General features: G+C 37.0%; 1 long non-coding RNA gene and 1 pseudogene across 1 annotated transcript in view; both read left to right on the top strand.

Moving 5' to 3' along the window:
* The window catches only part of LOC141580802 (uncharacterized), a 105,411-nt gene that overhangs the window by 5,115 nt on the left and 76,138 nt on the right, over positions 1-24,158 (top strand). The window lies entirely within an intron of this gene.
* The window catches only part of LOC141580801 (WW domain-binding protein 11 pseudogene), a 252,146-nt pseudogene continuing 241,264 nt past the window's right edge, over positions 13,277-24,158 (top strand).

Here is a 24,158-nt window from a genome sequence, read left to right as displayed (position 1 = left end):
CCACTGCACCCTGCTTTTTTTTTTTTTTTAAGACGGAGTTTCACTCTTGTTTCCCAGGCTGGAGTGCAATGGCATGATCTCTGCTCACCACAACCTCAGCCTCCCAGGTTCAAGCGATTCTCCTGCCTTAGCATTCCGAGTAGCTGGGATGACAGGCGTATGCCACCACACCATACTAATTTTTCGTATTTTTAATAGAGACAGGTTTTTTCCATGTTGGTCAGGCTGGTCTCAAACTCCTGACCTCAGGTGATCCGCCCGCCTCAGCCTCCCAAAGTGCTGGGATTACAGGCGTGAGCCACTGCACACGGCACAACTTTATCTTCTTAGCATCCTCTTCATTTTTTCTCTTGGGCAGGTTGGTGACTGCAGCAGGACATAAGTGCTGGAATCAGAGATGTAGCAGCCTGTGGGCTTTGGTCAGTTCCAGGATCATTCTTGCCTCTTTTTCACACTACTCTAATTTCTTGCTTATAAACAATATTCATAAAGTCTAGAAATGTTCAAGTCTATTTTTGAGATTCTAATCCTAAGCATCAATGTTTCCTGTCAGATTGGCCCCCAGTTCTTTTTATTCTTCTGAAAATTTAAATTTCATTGAATTCAGGATCTGTACTCTTATTACCCAACTAGAGATTATACTTCTAGAAAGCAGTTCCAACACTTATTAAAACCATTAGCATGTGTGTTATTGTTTGGTAATTTTTTTATCTTCCTTACTAGGGCTTTACCTCCAGAAGAGCTTTTTTGATTATCTCTGCATCCCTAGCATTTGGCAGATAGTAGGCAATGTGTGTGTGTGTGTGTGTGTGTGTGTGTGTGTGTGTGTGTAGTGAATAGAAATACAGAATGATATATATGCATGCATATATATATATATAAAATGATATACATGTGTTGAATGGATAAAAGTACCATAAAAAGCATATCTCATATGGACACTCTCAGAAAGTCTTTTTAAAAAATACTCAAACTGGCTGGTCACAGTGGCTCACACCTGTAATCTCAGCATGTTGGGAGACTGAGGTGGGCAGGTCACTTTCGGTCAGTAGTTACAGCCTGGCCAACATGGTGAAAACCCATCTCTACTAAAAATACAAAAAGTTATCCAGGCATGGTGGTATGTGCCAGTAATCCCAGCTACTGGGGAGGCTGAGGTAGGAGAATCACTTGGACCTGGAAGGCAGAGGTTGCAGTGAGCCAAGATCATGCCACTGCATTCCAGCCTGGGGGATAGAGCAAGACTTTGTCTCCAAAACAACAAAAACAAACAACCCTCAAATTTACTTTGTCATAGCTCCCTTTTGATATAGGACATGCCTTTCTTAAGTAGATCACTGGATAAGACAGATTATAGTGCCGACATAGGAATAGTAAGGAAAATATCACCAGATGCAAATTAAATTTCATGCAGGCTTCTTTGCTTTCAAAACAATACACAACAAATCTCCATTTAGAAATACATATGCCTCCATTTAGAAATACATTGTGACCTAGTACACACATACATATAAATTGAAACAAAAGTTATACAAAATAGTATTTATTTGTATATTTATACTATCTACTATATCCTCATCTTTTAATTTTTTTTTATTTCTTTATTTTTAGTGCTAATTATGACCCACTAACTTTATTTCACAATTTGTAATGGGTCATAGCCTGCAATTTAAAAACCACCATTTAAAATAATGGTTCCTTTTGTGCATTAAGTATTTACATTTCTTCAAAAGAGGGAGCATTATGGTTAAAATTGTAGAATTGTTTAAAATTCATGAATACTCAGAAGCAAAAATGTAAATGATAAGAATTTATTTCATTTATCAAAATCATGATATATGTATCTCTGTGTATATATACGTATGTGTGTGTAACTTCGTAGGTTATAAGTTTGGGTTTATGAAGAAGCTAGTTTTTTGTGGGTGGTGCTTTTACTTTTACACTCAACCATGCACAAGACCTCCTCTTGAGAAGCTGCTGGTAGTGAGAAATGGTCTTGGGTAGGGCGTGGCTTTGTAAACTATGTGCAAGGAGTGGTTGAATCAGAGGTTATGTATACAGTTCTGTTCGAATAAATTCTTTTTGAAAATAAAGCAGAATTGCTAACTAATCACTATTCATTGTGCATATGTGAACAAACTATTTTTAATACTACACTTAAAGTATTGGTTAAAGAAACAGATAGCTTAATTGATTATGTCATTTATGAACTAAATAAGCTAAAATTCTTTCCACCTAGAAGAGTCTATGGTTTATGACATAATTGAGATTTTTCTCAATGTATTTATCTATTTAATGTGGCAAGGCACACATAGGAAACCTTTCACTTTGTTATTTTTAGTGCCAAACTAATAATTCATATTATTAAATATTTATCAGTACCCCAAATCTTCTCAGGATGTATATGAGTTTGTTGTTGAGCTGATGATTTGAATCTTCAAAGGAGTTTAAATATCAGAGGCACTTACAGACAAGCTTCCAGTTTAAGCTTTCCATAGAGAGATAATGAGATCTTAGCTCCCTGCTGATAAATCCTCTAAAGGAAGCCTGTCATACAAATTTTCCTAGGTTGCACATTCTTTGCCTGTTTCTTGTGGTAAGCAGTGAGAAGGGGAAGACAAGAAAGATGGTGGTTATGCTGCGTACCTCCCTGGGCCCCTGACTATACTTGTTCAAACTGGACACATTTTTCCTTCCTGACCTTTCATTATTCAGGTTCCTTGTCTATGAAGGCTTGAGAATATCACGTTAATGTACTTAGAATTGCTTAAGATTATACTTAACTTCTCTAGTAAACTTTCTACTAATTTCCAAACCCACATCTTAAAGAGTTTATGCCTTTCCCCCACCTCAGAAGCAAATTAAAAGTTTTCCCAAAATTGTGTTTAAAGTATCTATTTTATAAAATTTAAAAAATACAAAAAATTAAATGAAGAAAAAAGTATGACTTATAATCTCATCACCCCAAATTAACTTTTTGTCACTCTTCATATTGGATGTGTATTTTATTTTTTCTATATATGTATGTGTATATCTATTTAGTTTGGATTACACTATAGTATAATTTTGTAGTCCATTTTTCTCATTTAACAATATATTGTTAAATGTGGTGCCCTTGTGGGCACTCAATATATATTGTTAAATGTGAGCTGTTGTGATTATCATGGTTATCTCTGTGCAGTTTTAATCTCCTTATTAAACAGTAGATCAAGAACTGTGAAAGTCGGAGTGTTTACCTACTTGGAAGCTAATAAGGAAGGCTACCATACTTCTATGGAAGCTGGCAGAAGATAAGAGACTCCTAAATCACACACAAAGGATTGATGACTTTTGGCATAGCAGTCAGCATGAATTCCATGTTCACATGAACATGCATACTCCCAAGCCTAAACCAGGAAGAAGTCGAAACCCCGAATAGACCAATAACAAGGTCTGAAGTTGAGTCAGCAATTAATAGCTTGCCAACCAAAAAAAGCCCAGTCCAGATGGGTTCACAGCCGAATTCTATCAGACATACAAAGAGGAGCTGGTTCCACTCCTTCTGAAACTATTCCAAACAATCCAAAAAGAGGGAATCATTCCCAAATCATTTTATGATACCAATATCATCCTGATACCAAAACCCAGCAGAGACTCAACAGCAAAAGAAAACTTCAGGCCAATATCCATGATGAACATAGATGCAAAAATCTTCAATAAAATGCTGGCAAACCTATTGCAATAGCACATCAAAAAGCTTATCCATCATGATCAATTAGGCTTCATCCGGGGATGCAAGGCTGGTTCTGTATATGCAAGTCTATAAATGTAATTCACCACATAAACAGAACCAAAGGCAAAAACCACATGATTATCTCAATAGTTGCAGAGAAGGCCTTTGACAAAATTCAACAGCCCTTTATGCTAAAAACTCTCAATAAACTAGGTATTGATGGAACATATCTCAAAATAATAAAAGCTATTTATGACAAACCCACAGCCAATATCATACTGAATGGGCAAAAACTGGAAGCAGTCCCTTTGAATTCTGGCACTAGACAAGGATGCCCTCTCTTACCACTCCTGATCAATATAGTAGTGGAAATTCTAGCCAGAGCTATTAGGCAGCAAAAAAATAAATAAATAAAGGGTATTCAATCAGGAAAGGAGGAATTCAAATTGTCTCTATTTGCAGACGACATGATTGTATATTTAGAAGAACCCATCTAAGCCCAAAATCTCCTGAAACTGATAAGCAACTTCAGCAAAGTCTCAGGATACAAAACCTATGCGCAAAAATTACAAGCGTTCCTGTACACCAGTAACATACTTAAAGAGAACCAAATCAAAAATGAACTGCCATTCACAGTTGCTACAAAGAGAATAAAATACGTAGGAATACAACTAACAGAGAATGCAAAGGACGTCTTCAAGGAGAACTACAAACCACTGATCAACGAAGTAAGAGAGGACATAAACAGATGGAGAAACATTCCATCCTCACGGTTAGGAAGAATGAATATCGTGAAAATGGCCATACTGCCCAAAGTAATTTATAGGTTCAGTGCTATCCCCATCAAGCTAACAATGACCTTCTTCACGGAACTGGAAATAAACCACCTTAAACTTCATATGGAACCAAAAGAGAGCCCGCCTAGCCAAGTCAATTCTAAGTAAAAAGAACAAAGCTGGAGGCATCATGCTACCTGACTTCAAACGATACTACAAGGCTACAGTAATCAAAACAGCATGGTACTGGTACCAAAACAGAGATATAGACCAATGGAACAGAACAGGGGCCTTGGAAGCAATGCCACACATTTACAACCATCTGATCTTTGACAAACCTGAAAAACAAGCAATGGGGAAAGGATTTCTTGTTTAATAAATGGTGAAAAAAACTGGCTAGCCATGTGCAGAAAGCAGAAACTGGACCCCTTCCTGACACCTACACTGAAATTAACTCCAGATGGATTAAAGACTTAAACATAAGACCTAACACCATAAAAACCCTAGAAGAAAACCTAGGCAAAACCATTCAGGACATAGGCATAGGCAAGGACTTCATGACTAAAACACCAAAAGCATTGGCAGCAAAAGCCAAAATAGACAAATGGGATCTAATTGAACTCCACAGCTTCTGTACAACAAAAGAAACAATCGTTAGAGTGAATCAGCAACCCATAGAATGTGAAAAAGGTTTTGCAATCTACCCATCTGACAAAGGGCTAATATCCAGAATCTGCAAAGAACTAAAACAGATTTACAAGAAAAAAAAAAAAAAAAAAAAAAAAACAAGCCCATTCAAAAGTGGGCAAAGGATATGAACAGACACTTTACAAAAGAAGACATATATGAGGCCAACAAACATATGAAAAAATGCTCATCATCACTGGCCATTAGAGAAATGCAAATCAAAACTACATTGAGATGCCATCTCATGCCAGTTAGAATGGTGTTCATTAAAAAATCTGGAGACAACAGATGCTGGAGAGGATGTGGAGAAATAGTGTAAACACTTTTACACTGTTGGTGGTAGTGTAAATTAGTTCAACCATTGTGGAAGACAATGTGGCGATTCCTCAAGGACCTAGAAATAGAAATTTCATTTGACCCAGCAATCCCATTACTGGGTGTATATCCAAAGGATTATAAATCATTCTATTATAAGGACGCATGCACACGAATGTTCATTGCAGCACTGTTTACAATAGCAAAGACTTGGAACCAACCCAAATGCCCATGGATGATAGACTGGACAGGGAAAATGTGGCACATATACACCATGGAATACTATGCAGCCGTAAAAAACTATGAGTTTGTGTCCTTTATAGGGACAGCCATAAAAAACAACAAGTTTGTGTTCTTTGTAGTTTGTGTCCTTATGGATGAACCTGGAAACCATCATTCTCAGCAAACTGACACAAGAACAGAAATTCTAACACCACATGTTCTCACTCATAGGTGGGTGATGAACAATGAGAACACATAGACACAGGGAGGGAAGCATCACACACTGGGGTCTCTGGGGGGGATCTAGGGGAGGGACAGTGGGAGGTGGGGAGTTGGGGAGGGATAACATGGGGAGAATGGCAGCAAACCGCATTGCCATGTACCTATGCAGCAATCTTGCATGTTCTTCACATGTACCCCAGAACCTAAAATGGAAGAAAATATATATATATATTTAAAAAAAGTTTTATGCACGAATATGCTAAACACAGAAATGTATTCATAGTAGCATAAAATTTTTAAGATTACTATTGAACTTAAGGAAAAGTTATACTCTGACATGGTAAATCACTGCATAGATAATGGAAAGACATTACTACCAAGTTTTATTCCTAAGAAGTATAAATTGTCACTGTTCCTAGACAATTTAAATATTGGTGCCATGAGTCTTTCCAAGGTATCTTCCATTTTATTTAGTCTAGGTTATATGATTCATACCTGACTATAAGGAACGGTAATGAATTTTTCAATTGCTTCTATTTTTATCTGGGGTTGATCTTTAATGCACTGATACTCAACTGGAAGGAAGGAATCAAACTCTTCAGAAGAATGTATGTTCAATGTTACAATATTTTACATTTCTAGTAGTGAGGGAAGGTATGAAATTTAAAATTGTTTGAAGATCTCGAAAGTTGCTCCTAAAATTTTAATAAAGAATCTTTTGATATTATTTGTACTTATAAATAATAATTACTCAAAGATACTGAGGGAGTCAAATGATATCCTATTTATGTCCTGTTATTCTACCCAGAAAATGTCAGTAGGTCAGACCAATCAGGAAGTGGAAGGCAGATGACAAGAGTATTTATTTAAAGCTTATTTCATGCAAAAATGAAAAAGTCCTGATGAAATCCATTTGGTGCATTTGGTGCTTTCAGAATTTTCTTAAGTGTTGCCACTGGGTTTGTGCAATGTCAAAAAGCAAATCCCACATCTGGAGGAAAGATGGCAGTAATTTAATAAAGCATTTGGCCTTTTCATATTAGCCATAAATCCATCTAGAATTAATAATGTTTTTTTCTATTAGTAAATCTCTTTGATGTCAAGATATGCATTGACATATTTAATCTACTTTTATTTGAAGTAAGCACTCTTGAGACTCATTGATGTAAATGTGAGATTTAGTGCCTTTGGTTTTTCAAGGAACCCCCTCAGTAAGCAGTATATGTCACCCTTTCTTAGGATTAAAGAAACACTTAGAAGAGTGCAGTTGGCTAAATGGTCTTTCTGCTTTCTTTACATTATATGGTCAAGGTAGAAAATGAAACAGTGGTAAGGGAAATAGGGTTACTAACTTCTAGGATGAATTCATGTCAGGCTCTCTGGGAGGTAAAGATGAGAATGTCCTATTATACTTTTCTGACTAAAGCAACAGAGAAGTTTAAAAGACAAGATTAGAGCTGAGAGAGAGAAAACCTGAAAATGGGGAAAACGGAAAAGGAAAGTCAAGGTGGTGCAAAAGAAGTGGAGAGTTGTGGGTCCCTGAGGAAAAAACTGAGCTATGGAAATGGGGAAGGACTATGTTGCTGGGGGTTATAGAAACAGTAAAGAATACACAGGAAACTTCAATCCAAAATGAGGGAGCTAGGTTTGTAAGACGAGAGAAGGAAGGAGGAAAGGAAATCATGAAATAAAATCTAATTTGTGGCAGTAAGTTTTATTTGCTTGGAAGTGGGTACGAGAATGCAAAATTTTCTTATGCCCTAAGAAATTTATTATTGATTTTGGAGAACCACCCCCCAGCCAAATTTCTTTTAATCATCTTTAACATATGCCTGTGGGAATATTGCTTCATACATATGTAGATGCAATTTAAGCCAACACATATTCCATTTTAATTACTCAAGTACAAACATCTCCAAGCAACAGGGCTACAATATATATATAATATGAAGAAAGATTGAGTAGGTATTCCGTTATTAAACATTGTCTACAGATTACTGTAAAAGTCATCTTAATAATTATGAGTTATGAATATGTTAGTTTTTGGAGAACCAGTTTGTGGTTTGGTTGATCTACTTTTCCTCTATTTTCTGTTTTATTAATTTCCAATACTTTATTTACCTTTCACTCTTCAGGCTTACTCTGCTGTCTTTTAGCTTATTAGCTGAATTTTTAACTAGTTTATTTTCAATCCCTTTTATTCTTTTAAAATATGTATATATATATGCTCCAAATTTCCTCCTAAGAACCACTTTGGCTCCATTCTACATGTTTTGATATTTCACAATATCAAAGGAGGAGGAGGAAGAAAGGGGGTTGCTCTTGCTATCTCAGGGGTGGTAGAGGCAGAAGAAAATGTCAGCATAAGTGGACCCACACAATTCAAACCCATGTTGTTCCAGGGCCAACTGTATTGGTTTTAACTGTTGCTTTGTAGTCAAGAAATGTATTAAATAGGTAATTCTTCAAAATTTGTTGGACTTCTTTTGAGACTCATTTGTGATCAATTTGCATAAACGTTTTATGTATACTTTAAAGTGTATATTTTCTCTTTGTTCACTGGAGGTTGTTATACTCTCATTTGTACAAGCGTATCAATTTTACTATTGAAATGTTCTCTATCCTCACTTTTAAAATTTTGTTTGCTTGATACGTTTGTTTCTGATAGCAATGTGTTAAAATTGCCTACTATGATTTGGATTTGTCAATTTCTATTTGTAACTGCCTTGTTTATTTCATTTTGGTTTGTCATTGGGTTCAAAAAGTTTATGATTATCATATCTTTTTGTTGTCTTATTCCTTTTATTCTTATCTTACCCATCTTTATCTATTTTTGTCTTACATACTGATATCCTACATCAGCCTTCTTCTGGGTGATGTTTGCCTAGTATATATTTCCCATTATTATTATTATTTTTTTACATATTTCTGTGCCATTATGTTTTAAGAATGCCTCTTAGAAACAATGTGTAGCTGGATTTTCAAAAACTATCTGGTCTGAGAAACAGGAGCACTTATTGTGGAAGAATGCCAGATCTACTTAAGGCATTCAAATTTATCTATTGCCTTAATCTCCTTTGTCTGTTTGTTATAAAATTTCTTAGTAAGAATTACAAGATGTCTCTGTCTAACAGTTTTGAGCAAACAGAAATTTAAGTTTACACAGTAGCACGTCAAGATGCCCAAAGCAGGCAATAAATCCAAGACTTAATTTGGTTTCCTTGTGTGCCTGCAGAAATTAAGATAGAAATGATTCTGCAGGTACACTACAGGAACAATTTAATAAATTCTACTTGACTTTCTATTATTTTTCCCTTAGGTTTTCATAAGAAACAAATCTTGGGAAGGAATTTTGCCATAATCTATGATGCTAAATGTTTCATATCTTCACTAAATTGTAAACTCTTCAAAGGCAAATGTATCTTATTCATGTTATTGTATCTAGTGCATACAATTGAAGCTCAAAGGTTGACTTGAACTAAATCTTACTTTGGTGGAGGGAAGAAGGAAAAAAATGGGAATTTATAAAGTGATTTTTTTCATGACAAATTACTGTGAAAAAATTGCAATGGTGCTAGAATTTTCATTGTACTTTATTACGGATCTGAGTTATGGCCTCAATGACTGATTTTTACAATACATCCAAGGATAGTTAATTTTTTCAAAATAATAGAAAATAAATATCAGAATAAAAATACAAACTATGCCTCTGTATAAATCACTACTCTGTAAGCTCTTTGAAGGAAGTGCCATGGGTTCACCCTATTAGGTTGTAACAATGCCTGGCACATAGGAGGCTTTCAAGAAATGTTGGAATGAATGGATCAACATCATGCAAATCTCTATTACATAACATTACTTGAGCTGAAAACTTTCAGAATTCATATCATTTCTTTCCTTATATTCAAGTACAGGTTGAAATTCTACCATTTCTGCAAAAGATTTTTGACATCCTAAAGAAAGAATTTATCTTCTTAATGTTCCAATTTGTCCATTCTGCTAAGTAACACTTTTAATTTCGCAATGCAGGTATCTGTTTACACATCTGTTTCTATTCTAGCTTATGGGGGATTGTTTCTTGATAATTTAAAAAATCTGTTTTGCAGTTGCAAAGGCTCAACAAATCTTTCTTGAACTTGATTTTTTAAAAGTAAAAATTAAATGCCAATACTTGTTGAGCATGTACTATGTTTTAGACCTTTTGCAAGGAAAGGTAAAGAAGTCTTACCTTTGGTTCTCATAATAGTCCTATGAAGTATGTATTATTAATCCATTTTAATGTATGAGAAAACTAAGGGCAACAAGGTTAAGCTAGTCATCCCAGGCCAAGCATCCAGTACATGAAGAAGGTTGGGACTAACCTTGTGTACTTTTCACCTAACCATGCAATGCCCCCAATGCTGCTTCCTTTCCCTCCAAAACCAAACTAAGCTGCTGTTTCTTTTCTTTTCTTTTCTTTTCTTTCTTTTTCTTTCTTTTTTTTTTTTTTTTTTTTTTTTTTTTTTTGACAGAGTCTCTCTCTGTCACCCAGGCTGCAGTGCAGTGGTACGATCTCAGCTCACCACAACCTCCGCTTCCCGGGTTCAAGCGATTCTCCTGCCTCAGTGTCCCAAGCAGCTGGGATGACAGGCACCTGCCACCATGCCCAGCTAATTTTTGTATTTATAGTAGAGATGGGGTTTTGCCATGCTGGCCAGGCTGGTCTTGAATTCCTGACCTCAGGTGATCTGCCTGCTTCGGCCTCCCCAAGTGCTGGGATTACAGGCATGAGCAACTGTGCCCAGTCCCAAACTAAGCTTCTAAGGACATCTGTACCTGTTTCAGTTCCTCCATCAACAGCCTCCCAAAGCACATCACAGAGAAAATATGTAACATGTTTCTCACTGAAGTCTTTTTTTAAGATCACACAGTTTACCTCCAAATGTATGACATTGTTTTTAGTTGAGACATGTTCAACTCTAGGAATGAATATTTCTTCTAGAATCTAACACCTAGAAATCAGGGATGCCTGTTTATACTAAATGATCATCAAATCAGTTGTCCAGGACATTCCTGATGTGGGGCTTGGGCTGCAAATTAGTATTCTAGATGCTTATGATTTATGAAAGAATTTAAGGCAAATTCAAGGCTGTTAATGAAACAATGTACATGATGATAATAATGAATATTATTCATAAACTTGGCTTTGAAGTCATACACATCTGCACTTAAATGTTTGTTCTAATTCCTTGCTAGCTGAATACTTTAGACAGGTTACTTATTCTCCCCAGGCTACAGCTTCTTTAGCTGTAAAGTAGGGATGAAGGTACCGTCCTCATGGATTAAATAAGATAATGCCTGTCCTATAAACGGTAGTCATTATTGTTATTATTGCCCCCAGAAATGCATGTTCTCCAAAAGCAATGAGTAAGTTAGATTTGTCTACGTAGGTTAAATGTCTCTAGCTAATACCTCTTTATTTAATACCACTTATTTGTCTTGGATCTACTCCCAAACCAAGACAAATGGTTGGAGAAGCTCTCCAGGCACAGGTTAATGCCCCAGACAGAAATTAAAGAGAACATGAATGCCATTTCCTTCTATTCCTGTGCAGAAGTTTATGGGAACATTAGAATAGGATGTGACATAAGTATTATACAGATACTGTACATTAAATATACATACTATTACACCACATCTAGAATTACAACATCAATTATCATTATTACCTGTCAGTCACTACTCTATAAACCGAACTGCTTGTAATGAAGTCTAAACATGGTGTTTTCTCTATAAACAATCTCAGATGTCCTGTAGTGATCTATTAGAGGTTTTCTATATCCTTTCCCTGCCCCCTTCTGATCCTTTTAGGCTCTTATGTGCAAACCGTTGATCATGACTAAAAGCAGCTAAGTGCTTTCTTTCTTGGTGCTTAGCAGTTTCTCTGGAAGTCAGCAGACAATAATGTAGCTTTTAATACAGACTCAGACAAAATTTAGTGAGTGGAGGAAAGCACATGGCATAAAGTTGAGGAAACATGGCTTTTATGAAGACTAATGAAGACAAACATTTGCAAGGCAACCTTTAAGTCACATGGCTGTAAATGCTTTTCTTTACAGATTAATTCTGAACCTCCAGTTCTGTAGGAAAAAGTACTGAAAGAAATGAAGTGAACTAGTTGCCTAAATGATAGAAAGAGAATTTGTTTTATGAGACAGGGTCTTGCTCTATCACCTAGCCTGGAGTGCGGTGGTATAAACATGACTCACTGCAGCCTCGACCTCCTATGCTCAGGTGATCCTCCCACCCCAACCTCCCATGTAACTGGGAACACAGGCACATGCTACAATGCCTGATTAATTTTTTTAAAAAATAGAGATAGGGTCTAACTTTGTTGCCCAGGTTAGTCTTGAACTCCTGGGTTCAAGTGATCCTCCCACCTTGGCCTTCCAAAGTGTGGGGATTATAGGTATGGACCACCACAGCCAAGAAAATTTTAAGTTATATATACTAGATATCATCTTATAAGATGATAGAAAAGTTCTCTTAGTCCTGGAATGAAAGTATGAGTACATTCCCATTTATCCCCCTCTCTCTTCACTACAGAACAATTCCTTCAGTAGAGAGGACCTCGGTATTTTGTGGGTTTCCCATTAGATGCTGCACGAGCACTTATCTTGCATTTTCTCTTGATGATCATTCACTTTGACTTCATAGTCACTGGTGAAGTTTGGGGTAGCTTCTAAAGAGATGCATTAGATCTCTCTCTGGAGCAAAGTCAACTGTTTTTCCTCCTGCCACCTAGAAAACTGGTACTGCTCATTCTACTTCTAGTTTCACTTTGGGACAACCATTGTGGAAGACAGTGTGGCGATTCCTCAATGATCTAGAAATAGAAATACCATTTGACCCAGCAATCCCTTTACTGGGTATATACCCAAAGGATTATAAATTATTCCATTATAAAGACACATGCATACATATGTTCATTGCAGCACTGTTTATAATAGCAAAGACCTGGAACTAACCCAAATGCCCATCAATGATAGACTGGATAAAGAAACTGTGGCACATATACATCATGGAATACTATGCTGCCATAAAAAAGGATGAGTTCATGTCCTTTGCAGGGACATAGATGAATCTGGAAACCATCATTTTCAGCAAACTAACACAGAAACAGAAAACCAAACACTGCATGTTCTCACTCATAGGTGAGTGTTGAACAGTGAGAACACAGACACAGGGAGGGAAGCACCACATATAGGGGTCTGTTGGGGGGTGGGGGGCTAGAGGAGGGATAGTGGTGGGTGGGGAGATTGAGGAAAGATAACATTGGGAGAAATGCCTGACATAGGTGACAGGGGGATCGAGGCAGCAAACCACCATGGCATATGTGTACCTATGTAACAGTTCTGCAAGTTCTGCACATGTACCCCAGAACTTAAAGTATAATAATAAAGAGTTAATATACCTAGGAATTGAAAGATGTTGCACCAATGTTAATATTTTTGAAGTAAACATGTAGCCGATTGATTTTATCAATAGTATCCATTAGGAAAAGAGAAAGAATAGCAAGTTCTCAATTGATGAATTAGTATTACTCTTCAAAATATTTGAAAATTGCTTGATTAGACATTCCATTTTCCCACAGAAACAATATGTGGTTAGGGCCTGTGGCCCGCAATATATCCAATTAATATGTAACCTGCTTATCATAGGGATCACTAGGTTCTGAATACAAATTATGGCACATTCAGTCTGATAACTCCTGTATTTGTTTTTTGCCCATACCTGCTCAGACAGGATATTTAGTTTCTCAAAAATTATGTCTGAAAGTATTCAAAGGATTCTTTAAATGTTCTTATGAGACATTGTTATTGCTATTTCTATTTTATTGATGCATATCGTGGGATAAATCAAATAAGTATGCTGGCTGATTTTAATTACTTGAATTTTTGGCACAGGAGAAAGGAAATACAGAGGTAAGATGACAGCAGTTAAATTAAATGCCTGTAGTCTTGATTTTAGGAGGAAGTATCGATAGTATCTTAAAAAATACATATTTTCTATGTCCCCTGAAAAGGCTGAGAAACAGTGATTATTACAGTGGCAATCAGCACCCTTAGCACTTAGATTGTGTCTCAAAACACCATTTCCCTTGAGAAGGAACCCACACTCCTGAAGAAATGGCTGATTACAGATATGGGACAAGAATTCTACAATATGAGCCTGGAACATCTTGTCATATATGAAAGCAGGAAGCAATCCAAGACTAACAAAGATGTGTTCAAAGGACCCAGAAGCCACCAGGTAGGCTCTCACTGACCAGTTCGAGTGTCAATATTTAAATTGGATTGAAGCTGAGCATAGTGGCTCATGCCTGTAATCACAGCACTTTGGGAGGCTGAGGCAAGCGGATCACCTGAGGTCAGGAGTTTGAGACCAAACTGGCCAACATAGTGAAAACCTGTCTCTACTGAAAATATGAAAATTAGCCAGGTGTGATAATGTGTGCCTGTAGTCCTAGCTACTCCGAAGGCTGAGGCAGAAGAATCACTTGAACCTGGGAGGGAGAGGTTGTAGTGAGCTGAGATTGTGCTACTGCACTCCAACCTGGCAACAGAGAGACTCCGTCTCAAAATAAGATAAAAATAAATTGGGCCGGGCGCGGTGGCTCAAGCCTGTAATCCCAGCACTTTGGGAGGCCGAGGCGGGTGGATCATGAGGTCGAGAGATCGAGACCATCCTGGTCAACATGGTGAAACCCCGTCTCTACTAAAAATACAAAAAATTAGCTGGGCATGGTGGCGCGTGCCTGTAATCCCAGCTACTCAGGAGGCTGAGGCAGGAGAATTGCCTGAACCCAGGAGGCGGAGGTTGCGGTGAGCCGAGATCGCGCCATTGCACTGCAGCCTGGGTAACAAGAGCGAAACTCCGCCTCAAAAAAAAAATAATAATAATAAAAAATAAATTGGATTGAAATTCATTAAATAAATTTATGAGGAAACTATCTGGTCACCATTGGAAGGTACTAAAGAACTAGTTAAATATTGTTAATGTTGGTAAATAAAAGGAAAAATTCAAGCATTATCCTGCCTGTTTTTTATACAGACTATCTTAGAGTAACCAGATGGTTGATGAGGTAAGATATTCTTTAATGAAAGGATTCCAAGTAGTCAACAAACGAAGACTTACAGTATCACTGTTATGCAACCCCTACTGAATTAATGGACCAGTGTGATGATCACAAATGCCTACTAGCATCATAAAAAGGAGACAACAAGTCCATTTGTGTTTCCTGATAGAAGTACCCAATCCGTGAAGCAATCTAGACAAAACAATTGAGCCTGGATCTGATCAAGGCTTTAGATCTATCTACCAATTTACAGGAAATACAGAAGAAAGAACATGTTTAATGACACCACCATGATGAAATAAGGGAATCTACACAGTGGGATCTGGTTTCTTCAATAAGATATTCAGGGAAGTTTTCAAGGAAAAAAAAAAAGACTTGGAAAGGGAAACCTAAAGATTAAAAGAAACTCAGAGACACACCACATAATGTCTATGTGTAGACTTAACCTTGATCCAGACTTAACTAAAACTTTGAGATAAAATTGTGAGATGATTGGGGAAATTTTAACACTGAACTTTTGTTTTGAAGTTAAGTAATTTTTGTCAATGGGGGTACATGGGCAGGATGTGCAGGTTTGTTACATAGGTATACATGTGCCAGGATGGTTTGCTGCATCCATCTCCCTGTCGTCTACATTAGGATTTCTCCTAATGCTGTCCCTCCCCTATGCCCCACCCCCTGCTATCCCTCCCGTAGCCCCCTACCCCCTGACAAACCCTGGTATGTGGTGTTCTTCTCCCCATGTCCATGTGTTCTCACTGTTTAACACCCACTTATGAGTGAGAAATATGTGGTGTTTGGTTTTCTGTTTGTGTGTCAGTTTGCTGAGAATGATGGTTTCCAGCTTTATCCATGTCTCTGCAAAGGGCATGAACTCATTCTTTTTATGGTTGCATAGTATTCCGTGGTGTTTATGTGCCACATTTTCTTTATCCAGTCTATTACTGATGGGCATTTGGGTTGGTTCCAAGACTTTGTTATGGTTAACAGTGCTGCAATAAACATACGTGGGCATGTCTCTTTATAATAGAATTATTTATAATCCTTTGGATATATGCCCAGTAATGGGATTGCTGGATCAAAGGGTATTTCTATTTCTGGATCCTTGAGGAATCCCCACACTGCCTTCCACAGTGGTTGAACTAATTTACACTCCCACCAACAATGTAAAAGCGTTCCTATTTCTCCACATCTTCTCCAGCATCTGTTCTCTCCTAATGTTTTAATGATCACCATTCTAACTGGCATGAGATGGTAACTCCATGTGGTTTTGATTTGCATTTCTGTAATAACCAGTGACGATGAGCTTTTTTTTGAAGTTGGGTCATGGATATGTAAGGATTCATTATGCTATTTTGTTCTATTTTCTGTGAAAAAAATTTAAATAGTACCTCTAAGTCATTCTATTAGGGCAACGGTCATGGACATCCACATGGTCTTTTTTGCTTACTCTTTCCCTCAACAAAAGTCTTTTCCTCTCAGTGCATTTTGACAGAAGCTTCTCTATTGCTATTGAAATAATTACAAATAATGATGATGCTAAAAGGGCCTATCATAAAAAGAATGTCATTGGTGCAAGTCTAGAATGCTGATTCTTGATGTTCTCAAAGCTTCTCATATTTTTCTACATCTATATATTTTATAAAATGGGATTATACATGCTTTCTGCATCCTGCTGTATTTTACTTGATAAACTATTATGACTCTCTTCATTTATTTATTTATTTTTTGAGATGGAATCTCTTTGTAATGCCCAGGCTGGAGTGTAGTGGCATGATCTCGGCACACTGCAACCTCTGCCTCCTGGGTTCAAGTGATTCTCCTGCCTCAGCCTCCCAAAGAGCTGGGATTACAGGTGCCTGCCACTACACCCAACTAATTTTTTTAAATTTTTAATGGAGACAGGGTTTCACCATTTGGGCAGGCTAGTCTCGAACACCTCAGGTGATCCGCCTGCCTCGGCCTCCCAAAGTGCTAGAATTACATGCATGAGCCACCGCGCCAGGCCTATTATGACTATCTTAATATATTCTTGTAAAATGTTAAAATCATACTGGGTTTTCTGTTAGATAGGTGAGGCTAAAACTTACCAAGTTTTCTAAAAGAGCAAAAAGGAGCATATGTATGAGAAGTATAAAAGAATGTAATAGCCATCTCGTTGTGAGTCAAGGTTTCTGATGCTATTTAGCTGGATTGCTGTAAAGGTTTATTTTATACTTTCCTCCATTTTACTCAGAATTACCAGAGAAAGGAATCCCTGACATGGGAGCTTCCTCTGAGGGTCTATACATCAATACATGCTTTAAGGCAATATAATTATCCTAAGATTTGATAACAAAATGACATACTACAATCACAGGATTATTGTTTCTTCACCATCTTTCATTGTATAGCAAGATTTGGGGAGAGGTGGAGGTATCAGATTGGAATGCTTTGGCTGCTAATATTGAAGCAAAAGAGGGACAGTTGTTAGGGGAGGAAGGATGAACTCTTCCTCCGACGCAGTGGTGTGTTGATGCTGGCTTTGGTAGCTCAAGAGAGCCTATTGTATGCACCTCTTTCCAACTCAGTGACATCATGTTGGTAGCTTGACGCTGGCCACAGTGAAAGTATTTACACCATGGACATGGGCAAATGCTACAAATCAGGGGTTTCTTTTCTCTTGGAAAACTGTTAATTGTTCACTAATACACTACTATCCCCATGCCACCTATTCTGACATGATAGTACTGCTCAGGCCTAGCCCTAAAATGATGGAAGAAATTGAGTCTGGTATGGGTTGACAGAAGGCAGAGTCTCAGGAAGCTATCAATAATATACTTGCTTGATTAATCTTAGATATTATCAATAGACTTCTTATATTAGACAAGGATTGAATTAGCTTATGCTCCCCTTCCCACATTCTTCCAATATTCCTTTTTTTTTTCTGAGACAGAGCCTTACTCTGTCACCCAGGCTAGAATGCAGTGGGATGATCTCACTCACTGCAACCTTTACTTCCTGGGTTCAAGCGATTCTTGTGCCTCAGCCTCCCAAGTAGCTGGGAATACAGGCATGCACCACCACACCTGGCTAACTTGCATTCTTTGTAGAGACAAGGTTTTCACTGTGTTGGCCAGGCTGGTCTCAAACTCCTGGTCTCAGGTGATCTGCCCGCCTTGGCATCCCAAAGTGCTGGGACTACAGCATAAGCCACCTTCTGGCCTGTCCAGTATTCTTAAATCAGTATTCTGTGTTTACATTATTTTGATTATGTAAATGTTGTTCACAGCTGAACCTAAGTATAATGGTATTTCCTAACATGAACTTTTTTGTTTTTTTATGAATTATTGACTCATTTTTCTTTTACTTAGTTTTCAATGTATATATTACAAATTCTTCCCAAATTCAGCATATTTATAAAATAACTTTTGATGTAATATTCCGTATATTCAAAGGTAGCAAATGACCTATCCATTTCATTAATTTCTTTCATGAGCTATTTCTTCTAGAGAACTTCGGTCCCAACTCCAACCCAGAGAGGTTACTGTCTGCATCTGCTGTTATTCTGGGACTTCATTGTATTGCTTTCCAATGTTGGAATCCCCTCTGTTTTGAATCTCATGTTTTATCTCTTGCAGTAGTTCTCCCTATCCCCGTTTAAAAATGCATATCTTCTGTCCATCCCTTCTCCAGGAACAATGCACCTGAAGTAAACTGGATTATTTTTATGTCTGAAAATGCCTGTTAGACCTTCCCAATTGATTTTCAAGACCTTGCTCCAATGTCTTCTAGCTTTCAACAACACTGTGCTAATTTCAGAAACTTTGACATTTTACCTTATGAAAGCATTTACTCATTATTAACAATGTTTTAAAGTTTTGAGTTGATGTGCCTTGGTAATGATTTTTTTTTCTCCAAATCATTAAGCTAAAATAGGGGTCACCTTTAGTCTAGAGATTCAATATTTTCCGTGTTGAGATATTGTCTCATACGATTTCTTGGATAATTTCCTTCAGTATTTTTTTTTTTTCTTTAGGAACTATCAGCAACATCTTGCACTCTCTGGATTTCCTTTGAAATTTTCTTATCTTTTCTCTTGCCCATATGTCTGTCTTTTAGTTCTACTTTCTTGGATAGTTCCTTGATATTACCTTAAAAATCTTCCACTGAATATTAAATTTAGACTCCAAATTTTGAACTTTTAAAAAATTGTCCTGGCCTCTTACAGGTATTTATTATTTCATTAATATAATTTTTCCTCTTAATCCTCTTAGGATATTGATAATATTTAGACATTTTTTCTGCTCCCTGTTGTATTCTTTCATTCTTTTTTATTCTGTTTGATTGTTTCAGGCATCGTTCACATGATAAGCTTTCATTATTGTACTTTCATCTTTGAGATCAAGGCATTAAAAATGATTTGACATTCTCTCTACATGAACAAGGCTTTTATATATATGAGTTTGCAGTAAGGTAATGGGACAGTAAGCTGCCTTTTTTACTGGGAGATTTCCAGAGTCCTTATCTGCAGATCTTTCCTCTGGATGTATTCAGTTTTACAGAGAAGAATGTTACTATAGGCTGAGAAAGGGTTCGTGTTGGGGGCCTGTCAAATCAACCTGTAAACTTCTATTTGATCTGTGTTTGGTATCTTCCACTTGTCTTTCTGAATGCACCTTTCTTTATCCTGCTGTCTGCCTTTAGAAGCCATTTTTATTACTTGAAGAGTGTATTTATTATACCAATGGATTCTTTTCTCCCTTACTAACTGCGACTGGGTTGAACCAATGGGAAACCGCAATGGGAGATCAAAGGGAGGGAAGAGAGGATTTATTTCCCCAACTCCCCTACATCAGGATTCTCTTGGGTTTGCTGTGTAAATTAACTGAATGTCACTACCACCTTCAAGGCAGCCCCACTAGATGACTCTTTCTGGGTCCCTAGTGTCTTCTTTCTTCCCTTTGGGCCCAGAGGTTATATCTGTTGGGCCTAGAGGTTGTACTGGTTCTGTGGTTGTCATCCCTTGCAGTTTTCTTTTATCTCATCCACACTTTTGTGAATAATTCCCTTATGAATTTTTTCTAGAGTTATCCTGATTTCTTTTTTGCCATTTGTTTCCTGCTTCGACTTTGACTCATACTGTGATTGGTTCCATAATTGACCTAAGAAAACAGACCTTTAAAATAGGATTCTGGGATTGGTTTCTCATAGATCTGAGGAGTGCAGGAATAAACACTTTTCCAGGGATGAATGCAATTTGGGTAATCAATAGCATTATGGTGGTGTCATTATGAGATTCAAATGATCACAGGTGGTAGCAGAGGATGGAGAGCCATAGAAGACAAGGGCTGTAGGAGAGCAAATGATGTGGCACACAGTTGCTATGGCAACAATAAGGATTATACACCTTATTGTGGAGTCGCTTGGCTTTTATGGACCTAGAGGGCATACATAAGAATAAAGAGAAGATAAACGCTTTAAAGTTTTTAGTTAAGAATACGTATGGAAAGCCAGAAATCCACCATGGCATCCTTAAAGCAGTCTCTCTTTTCCATAGTTGCATGGCAGATATGATTGAGAACAAAGCTTAGGGCAAGGGCAATATTGGATAAGAAATGGGACCCCAAAACAAAGAATATGATCACATTAGCATCATGAGTGACTCTTAGAACTTTGATCCTCAAGCTGTCCTTGAAACTCATAAGTCGATGCCAGCTATTCTCAGTATTTTCTCATTTCTTCTAAGCCAACAGTGGGAGTTAGTTCCCAACAGAACATGGAGGGAGAGGTAAAATGCCTGTTCAAGGAGGATATCTTGAAAGAGTTACAAAAGCTTTCTAATCAGCAAAAGCCTGGAAACATATATAGAAGTGCTAGAGCAAGAGAGATCAATCAATTTATCTAAGGTTTTGACTTAGTGTGTCCTGAGCACCTAGAAGTAGCATTATTCATTGGCTTTATGTATGTGTACATAAAAAAGAATAAATAAGTAAATTAAATATTCGTATTCTTTTTTTAAAAATCCCTAAGTTGTTGAGGTACAGGTGGTGTTTGGTTACATGAGTAAGTTCTTTAGTGGTGATTTGTGAGATTTTGGTGTACCTGTCACCCTAGCAGTATACACTGCACCCTATTTGTAGTCTTTTATCCCTCTTTCCTCTCCTATTTTCTCCCACAAGTTACCAAAGTCTATTGTCTCATTCTTTTTCTGTATTTATTATGCTTTAAGTTCTGGGATACATGTGCAGAACCTGCAGATTTGTTATGATTGTATCATTCTGTCTTTGCATCATCATAGCTTAGCTTTCACGTGTCAGTGAGAACATAAGATGTTTGGTTTTCCATTCCTGAGTTACTTCACTTAGAATAATAGTCTCCAATCTCATCCAGGTCACTGCAAATGCCATTAATTTATTTCTTTTCATGGTTGAGTAGTAGTCTATGATGTGTGTGTGTGTGTGTGTGTGTGTGTGTGTATTTACATACATATATACATATGTGTATATATATACATACATACATATATACATACATATCTGTGTACACACACACACACACACACACACACACACACACAATTTCTTCATCTACTCATTGACTTATGGGCATTTGGGTTGGTTCCAAGATTTTGCAATTGTAAATAGTGCTGTTATAAACATGCGTGTGCAAGTATCTTTTATGAATAATGACTTCTTTTTCTCTGGGTAAATACCCAGTGGTGGGATTGCTGGATCAAAATTTTAGTTCTTTAAGGAATCTCCACACTGTTTTCATAGTGGCTGTACTAGTTTACATTTCCACCAGCAGTGTAGAAGTGTTCCCTGATCACCACATTCATGCCAATATCTATTGTTTTATTTTATTTTTTGTCTATGTGTGTTTTTGCAGGAGTAAGGCGGTATGGCATTGTGGTTTTGATTTGCATTTCCCTGATCATTAGTGATGATGAGCATTTTTTCAGATGTTTGTTGGCCATTTGTGTATCTTCTTTTGAGAATTGTCTATTCATGTCCTTAGCCCACTTTTGATGAGACCATTTGTTTTTTTCCTGCTGATTTATTTGAGTTGGTTGTAGATTCTGAATATTAGTCCTTTCTCAGATGTATACCTTGTGAAGATTTTCTCCCACTCTGGGGGTTGTCTGTTTACTCTGCTGACTGTTCCTTTTGCTGTGCAGAAACTGTTTAATTATGTTCCAACTATTTATTTTATTTATTTTTTTAATCACATTTGCTTTTGGGTTCAGGGTGATGAAATCCTTACCTATGCCAATGTCTAGAAGGGTTTTTCCAATGTTATCTTCTAGAATTTTTATAGTTTCATCTCCTAGGTTTAAGTCCTTAATCCATCTTGAGTTGATTTTTGTATAAGGTGAGAGATGAGGATCCAGTTTCACTCTTCGGCAATTGGCTAGCCAATTATCCCAGCACCATTTGTTGAAAAGGTTACCCTTTCCCCAATCTATGTTTTTGTTTGCTTTGTTAAAGATCATTTGGCTGTCAGTATTTGGGTTTATTTCTGGGTACTCTATTCTGTTCTATTGGTCTATGTGCCTATTTTTATACTAGTGCCATGCTGTTTGGTGACTATGGCCTTACAGTATAGTTTGAAATCAAGTAGTGTGATGCTTCCAGATTTGTTCTTTTTGCTTAGTCTTGCTTTGGCTGTGTGGGGTCTTTTTTGCTTTCATATGAATTTTGGAATGTTTTCTTCGAATTCTGTGAAGAATAATGGTGGTATTTTGATGGGGATTGCATTGAATTTGTAGATTGCTTTTGGCAGTATAGTCATTTTCACAATATTGATTTACCCACCCATGAGCATGTGCTGTAGTTTCTATTTGTTTGTGTCATCTATGATTCCTTTCAACAGTGTTTTGCATTTTTTTTTTTTTTTTTTTTGTGGAGGTCTTTTGCCTCCTTGGTAAGGTATATTCCTAAGTACTTTATTTATTTTATTTTTTTGCAGCTGTTATTAAAGCGTTTGAGTTCTTGATTTCATTCTCTGCTTGGTCACTGTTGGTGTATAGAAGAGCTACTGATTTGTGTACATTAGTCTTGCATCTGGAAACTTTGCTGAATTCTTTTATCAGTTCTAGGAGCTTTCTGAAGTCTCTAGGGTTTTGAAGGTAAATGATAATATCATCAGCAAACAGTGACAGTTTGACTTCCTCTTTACTGATTTGGATGCCCTTTATTTTTTTTCTCTTGTCTGAACGCTCTGGCTAGGACTTCCAGCACTATGTTGAAGAAGAGTGGCAAGAATGGGCATCCTTGTTTTGTTCCCATTCTCAGAAGGATGCTTTCAACTTTTCCCCATTCAGTATTATGTTGGCTGTGAGTTTGTCATAGATGGGTTTTATTACACTGACGTATCTGTTTTGTATGCTGATTTTGCTGAGAGTTTTAATGATAAAGGGATGCTGGATTTTGTTGAATGCTTTTTCTACATATATTGAGATGATCATGTGATTTTTGTTTCTAATTCTGTTTATGTGGCATATCACATTTACTGACTTGTGTATGTTAAACCATCCCTGCATCCTTGGTATAAAATCCACTTGATCATGGTGGATTATCTTTCGGATGTGTTGTTGGATTCAGTTAGCTAGTATTTTGTTAAGGATTTTAGCGTCTATGTTCATCAGGGATATCGATCTGTAGTTTTCTTTTTTTGGTTATATCCTTTCCTGATTTTGGTATTAGGGTGATGCTGGCTTCATAGAATGAATTAGGGAGGATTCCCTCTTTATCTTGTGAAATAGTGTCAATAGGATTGGTATCAATTCTTTGAATGTTTGGTAGAATTCTGCTCTGAATCTCTCTGGTCCTGGACTTTTCTTTGTTGGTAATTTTTAAATTACTATTTTAATCATGCTACTTGTTATTGGTCTGTTTAGGGTATCTAATTCTTCCTGATTTAAGCTAGGAGGTTTGTATTTTTCTAGGAATTTATCCATCTCTTCTAGGTTTTCAAGTGTATGTGCATAAAGATATTCAAAGTAGCCTTGAATGATCTTTTGTATTTCTGTGGTGTCAGTTGTATTATTTCCTCTTTCATTTCTTATTGAGGTCATTTGGATTTTCTGTCTTTTTTTGGTTAATCTTCCTAATGGTCGATCAAT

This window comes from Saimiri boliviensis, chromosome 13 (genome assembly GCF_048565385.1).
Source record: "Saimiri boliviensis isolate mSaiBol1 chromosome 13, mSaiBol1.pri, whole genome shotgun sequence".
Classification (NCBI taxonomy): domain Eukaryota; kingdom Metazoa; phylum Chordata; class Mammalia; order Primates; family Cebidae; genus Saimiri; species Saimiri boliviensis.
The sequence above is the reverse complement of the archived record's forward strand: the minus strand, read 5'-3'. Positions and strand labels throughout refer to the sequence as shown.